General features: G+C 34.2%; 1 protein-coding gene across 1 annotated transcript in view; it reads left to right on the top strand.

The window, feature by feature from the left end:
• LOC107727057 (AT-rich interactive domain-containing protein 5B-like) overlaps positions 1 to 6802 on the top strand; it is a 38945-nt gene that overhangs the window by 5957 nt on the left and 26186 nt on the right. The gene's annotated exons all lie outside the window — the stretch shown is intronic.

The following is a 6802-nucleotide window of genomic DNA, read 5'->3' as shown; positions in this document are numbered from 1 at the left end:
ATATAAATATATATATTACAATATAATATTATAATAAAAATTATATAAAAAAATATATACAAATAATACATTTTTATGCATATTATTATTTTATTATTATTAATTCATCTATTATTTTATTCATAAATAAATTTAAAAAACATTGGAGAGCCACTGATCTGACAAGTTCCTCTTGAATATAAACTGTTTGAACTTTAGATCAACATTCAGTCTTATTTGAATGCTCAGCAGCAAAGACTTTTACATAACGCGACTGGCAATGTGCTAATGTTTAGCGAGCGTGTGTATGCAAACAGGAAGGTATGCGAGTACTCTTGTGTGATAAAACAGGGCCACTCTGCAGTTGCCTTTTTATTTCTACACCCAGGTGATGTAATTTCCCCTCTGGCTGAGGTTAGTCATTCATTAGAAGGATAGCAGCGGCTGAAACAGCAACAGGCCTGCAGTGATCTCTTTCTGGCAGCCAGCCGATAAAATTTAACACTTAGAGTTTGTGCCTAGAGAGGGCAACATAATACTCCTGTGAAGACATACAGTTTTTGCTTTTTTGAATCGACTTTTTTTGCCCTGCTGGGCCAACAAATTCTTGGGTGTACAGTCTTACTGTACTCTGTAGCACTGGCGTTCGGCTCGGCTACACGCAGATCTGTTTGTTTCTAATTATATTTCCTCTTGTCTTTCATCTCATTTAATCTGTCCTAGAGCAGAAAAGGTTTTTTTTTTTCTTCCCAGAAATAAAGATACAGAATACTCCCTACCATAGCCAATATTTCATTTGTGATTGTATTTCACAGAAAATATGTGTCATTTTTGAGGGAGGAATTGCTTTGGCAAGAGCTCAGCACTGCTCTCACAGTTTTTCAGTCTTTAATTGGACCCAGTTGTTCTAGAGTCCCTTAGCTCGTAATATCATTGTTTTAGTATGTGTGTGAGAGCGAGAGAGAGAGAGAGAGAGAGACAGAAGGGTTTTAACGCTGTGTGCACTGGCAATACTCTTGAATAGCAGTTATGTGACATAAGAGCAGAACTAAATGGGGTTGGTGCTTTATAAATAGATTGCATATCAGATTCCAGCAAGCACTGTACACTTTGTCTAACAGTTTGCATATCCATACGAAACCTCCAGTACTGTGCAAATATTCTTGCAAATTTCCTTTTTTTTTTTTTGAGTGCCAGGAGCTTGAAAGGATCCAGGGAAGGGCGCTATAATGTCTTCTTAGTTGCTTCTTTCAGCTGTTATTTGAATTACAAACCTGAAGATTCAGAGTCGCGCAGGAAGCGTGTGGAAGCGATCCAGACACATCTCTGCTGCCTGGCATCAGTCCATGTTTGTGTTTGAATCCCTAAGACATATTTATAGTTCAAATTAAATCAGCACTCCTCTTGTAGGTAACATTCCGTAACATGTTGTTTACTTTCCCGTGGCGGTTCACGTTAGGGATGTGCAAAACTACATATTTTCATCATTGACTAGGCAGTGACTAGGTCTTAAAGAGATACTTCACCTATATATATATATATATATATATATATTCTTCTGCTCATCAAGGCTGCATTTATTTGATCAAAAATACAGAAAAAAAAACAATAATCTTGCAAAATGTTATTACAATATAAAATAATGGTTTCTATTTTATTATACTTTAAAATATAATTTATTTCTGTGATGCAAAGCTGAATTTCCATCAGCCATTACTCCAGTCTAAAGTGTCACATGATCCTTCAGAAATCATTCTAATATGCTGATATATATGAAGTTCTGTTATTATATGCTTGGAACATATACTAGCACTCAGAATGTTTAGAATATTTATGATTTTTAAAAGGTTTTTGAAAAAGTCTCATGGTCACCAAGGCTGTGTTTATTTGATCAAAAATACAGTAAAAACAGTAATGTTGTGAAATAATATTACAATTGAAAAAGTATGTTACTTTTATTTTTTTTAATCTTACTAAAGTTTTTTTTTTTTTAGCACTAAATCAGCATATTAGAATGATTTCTGAAGGACCATGTGACATGGAATACTGGAGTAAGCTTAGCCAACACAGGAATAACATTTAAAAAAATAATTGTAATAATATTTCACAAGCTTTTATTGTATTTTTGATCAAATAAATGCAGCCTTGATTAGCATAAGTGTTTCAAAATCTTTTAATTATTACAAACTTTTGACCAGTAATGTAAAAGGAGATATTTAGCAGAATGTTCAAGCTGCTTTTTTTAAAAATAATTTTATATGATTATAATTATGTAATTATATTATTATATTATATTATGTAATTCATATGATGCTGCTAAAAAGAACATTATTTTGTGTATTTGGTGTAATGAAATGTGTTTATGTGGTTTAAGGTTCAAAAAACACATTATTTTCCACATGTGGGGTGTGTTAGAACGAGCCGTTTTAGGTAGGCGTGGCTGACTCTTAACTTTTATAAAGAATATCTCTTTGGATTTGAGACTTTAGTCTTTGCAACTTTACAGATCTTCTTTATGCACCAAGAGCTTGTAACACTCCAAAGAGAAAGGAAAAATTGAAATCGCATCATATGACCCCTTTAAAAAAGCTGGTCACATTTTCCGTTGTTCTGCAGATTTCAACAGGAATCCATACAATCTGGAATTTGCGCGAGAGGATGAAAGATTTCCCCACACAGATTTCGCAACTGGTTCAAGTTGGACATGGCGATTCGAAGTGACTTATGTGTGAGCTGTGCTTCATATATGCGCTACTGATAATAGACTTACTTGCAAAATTTTGCCGAAATTTCACTGGCCGCACCTTACAGTGAAAGTGGATCTTCACCTTAAACCTTTTATCACTCTAAACCAGGGGTGTCAAACTCATTTCCTGGAGAGCTGGAGCCCTGCAGAGTTTAGATTCAACTCTAATTAAACACACCTGATCCAACTACAACAAAACTCGGCAGGGCCCCGGCCCTCCAGGAATTGAGTTTGACACCCCTGCTCTAAACTATCACAAAAAAACAAACACACTTTGGATTATGCACAATAAGCAACATTAACTGCTCACAGTGGGATATCTGAATTGTCTTTAAATATATTGTACGGTGGATTTGTATACAAGAATAATTTTCTCAGTTATGGTGCTGTAAATGTGGTGAATTTACAGACACAACTTCTTGGAGACTTTACCGTGCTGGCAGTATAACGGCGTGATAAAGCACAAAGCCGCTTTTCATCTCTAAATTTATCCGTTTCAAAGAACTGCTGCCAAAAATATTCAATTGGAAAAAAATCCAGCTAAAATAGTCAACCTTGGTTGATGGACAACACTTGTTTGTTGAAACATGATTATTTGAACATTTTAACCCCAGTGTGTGGTTGACATTGATATTTCTTGTTTTTCTTTAACCTTCATCTGAGCGTTACGAACAAACATTTGTATTGTCTCTCAAAGCTCTCGCGTTTCCTGACAAATGGGTTTAATTTTGTAAAGCAGTGTCATCATATTTCAGAGTGGCCCATTCTGAAGCAGCGCTGCTCTTCCACGTCCAATCAGCGCGCCGCTCGACTCACTCAAACAAACGGCTGTTGTTGGTGTGTTGTAAAAGGAACTGAATTAGATTCAGGAGAGATTTCAGTTGCACATCTGCAAGTTATTTCTGAATCAGTTGACAGCGACTGTGCTAATTGCAGCAGGATGGAGCCGCGGGTCTCGTCTTCAGTGTGAATGTGCAAAACAGACGTTTAATGCAACACTGGAGTTTTGAGATGAGAAAATAAACGGTGACAATTTGTGTCTATACTTGGGAACTTGTGACGTCAATGACGTTGTTAAGTTAAACCTTAACGTCGGTGAAAGTTTACCTAAAGAGAGCAATCAAATGTATTCATTCAAGTGATCTTTCGTACTAGCTGGCTGATGCTAATGCTAGTACAGTCTAGTTTATTCACTCAAATAAAGGAAATAATCGAATGAGATAAAGTAGCGTTAATTTCTAAAGTATTTATTTTAATAGATTATCCAAGAATAGGTTTTAGCGTTGAATTTATAAATAATTTGTATTGAATATACAGAGAAAATGGCTTTATTGTGATTATATTCTTTTGCCATGATATAAACATTTTTCTTGTATTAAAATGTTGTTGTACATATTGATGCTTATACTGTGTATCGTTAATATCCATAACAATAGAAATAATTCAGTATTCAACATTTTTTATAAGTTGTATCGCCCAGTCCTAGTTTCTAGTTTGAGTTCAGAGTGAGATCAGTTATTCAATATTTATTTATTTATTTGTTTATTATTTCATTTATTTTATTTTTTATTTTATTTAAATGTATTATTTTTTATTATATCATTTCATTTTATTTTAAACTATTTTATTTTAATTTATTTTATTAATTTATTATTGTTTGCATTTTGTTTTTACTACCAATATTTATTATTATTTTTTTTATCTTGTTCTTTATTTATTTTTTTAATTGTAGTATTTTTTTGTGTTATTTTATTTTATTTTGCTATCCCAACTTTGCTCCGTTATATAGTTAATGCAACTATATAATGGTGCATAGTTAGGATAGCAAAATAAAATAAAATTAAATATTATTGTTTGCATTTTTTTTACTCTTTTCTTATTGTGTTTATGCTTCTTGCTCTTCCATTTGTGGGTCGCGACCCACCAGTTGAGTTTCCCCTGGTTTCACCTGCAGTGTTCTACATTGCATGGGAATGCTATGTAGACATAGAGGAATGCATACATGCCCCGTTGCAAGGAAATCATAGATAACGCGTTCATATCCTTTCATTTGTGGCTTTTATTAAGGCCTAACCCCCTTGACTTTGTACCTCTTGGTAACTTCATAAACCTTTTCATATGGTGCGGTTAAGTACACTGAGGTAAAGTTCCATTTTCGTCCCATTACTCTGTCTGTGTGAGAGATAAATTGTTTGCTTGACTGCGTGACAATGGGACCTATTCTATGGAACCAAGAAAAAAAAATCTGAAACCTAAAAAGAAACAGCCCTAAAGAGGACATAATTAGACGTGGTCTGTTCAGCAGAAAGTTGGTGCTGCCTGCAGATCCGGCAGAATGTAGCACTGAACAAAGAAGAAACAAAGAAATGAACTATATTCTAGTGTTGCAGTGCAGGTATTCCCTCTGATCTGTGCTCACTGCTATTGGGTCAAACTTGGGAAACTTAGCCAAACAATGCGGAGGAAGCAGTCAGTGAATTTTCTCAGCGTGCTGAACGGTGCAGTGGAGTCAGTCAAAAGTGCATGATCCAGTGCTCTGCCAAATACGAACGCATCTGTTCCCCAGATTCCCTGTATAACTGTGACCGTTCTGTTATTGCGTGCCAGGTCACAAGCAAAGCTCTTGCTTAACTTTTATAAACGTATAAAGCAAGCAAGACTGCTTGGAGAAGTCATTGTAATGCCTTAGTGCCGTGATGCATTAAAATGGAATTGCACTCCAAATTACAACATTTTGAATTACAACCTGCGCAAGATATATATTAGAAGGAAGAAATGCCTCTCTGGTTGGGGCTGTGCTCTTTTTGTGTTTTGCCTTGGGCTATGTACATTGAACCCAATACTGATTTGTTTTTCAAATCCGATCTTTATGGCTGTTCACAATGTCATTTTGCAAGTAATGAAATCGGATCCGTTTGTTTGTGTGGAGTCAAATTTTTGGTAATGTGTCATTACGTTAAAGAACAAGAGGGATTTTTTTACAAACCTAGTTTAAAACTCATGTGCCAAGAAATGTACACTTTGTATTCATGATGGGTTTGAATTTTTTTTTTACAGTTTTCAAGAAAAGTTCTAGTTTAATGACTCTAAAAATGTTATGTGGTGTAACCATCAAGCAAAAAGTAATAACATTTTTTATTACTTAAACCTTGAATCAGTTAGTGTAGACATCTTAATCATTATTTTCATAAAAAGTTTTGAAATATGCAATAATGATCAAAAGTTGGAATAAATTTTTTTTAATGTTTTTAAAATAAGGCTGCATTTATTTGATTAAAACATACAATAAAAACAGTAATATTATGAAATATTACATTTTAAAAAACTGAATTTTCAGCAAACATTACTGCAGTCTTCAATGTCACATGATCCTTCAGAAGTCATTCTAATATGCTGATTTAATGTTCAGTTTTTTTAATCAATTATTATTGGGGCACAATTATTGTTATTATTATCATAGTTTTTGCTGCTTAATATTGTTGTGAAAAACAAAAGCGCAGCATTTATTTTTGAATGTTTGAAGTAGAAATCTTTTATAACATTGTAAATGTCTTCACTGTCACTTTTGATCATTTTAATGCATCCTTGAATAAAAATATTACTTAAAAAAAAAAAAAAAAACTTTTTTACCCCAAACTTTTGGATGATACAAGAGACTTTTATCTGATATTTTAAGAGCCTTATTAACCTTATTAACATTTGTTTGGTGCACACAGAGAGGGGCACAATTGAGAAATATGGTCATTGTTTTCATTAAAGGGGTCATATGATGTGATTTCAAGTTTTCCGTTCTCTTTGGAGTGTTACAAGCTGTTCGTGAATAGATAAGATCCCTAAAGTTGCAAAGACTAAAGTCTCAAACCCAAAGAGATATTCTTTATAAAAGTTTAGACTGGTCCACGCCCTCCTAAAACACCTCGTTTAAACACGCCCCCACAAGTCTACGTCACTGTGTGGGAAGATTTGCATAACACCGCCCAAATGTTCAATCAAAGAATGAAGGCATAACTTCAGTAACCGCAGTTAGTGTTGAAGCAGCCATGTCAGGGAGACGCTGTGTGTTTCTAGGCGAAAGCA

Source organism: Sinocyclocheilus rhinocerous, unplaced genomic scaffold, assembly GCF_001515625.1.
Source record: "Sinocyclocheilus rhinocerous isolate Xijiao unplaced genomic scaffold, SAMN03320098_v1.1 scaffold2020, whole genome shotgun sequence".
Lineage (NCBI taxonomy): Eukaryota > Metazoa > Chordata > Actinopteri > Cypriniformes > Cyprinidae > Sinocyclocheilus > Sinocyclocheilus rhinocerous.
This window is presented reverse-complemented; position numbering and strand designations above follow the sequence as displayed.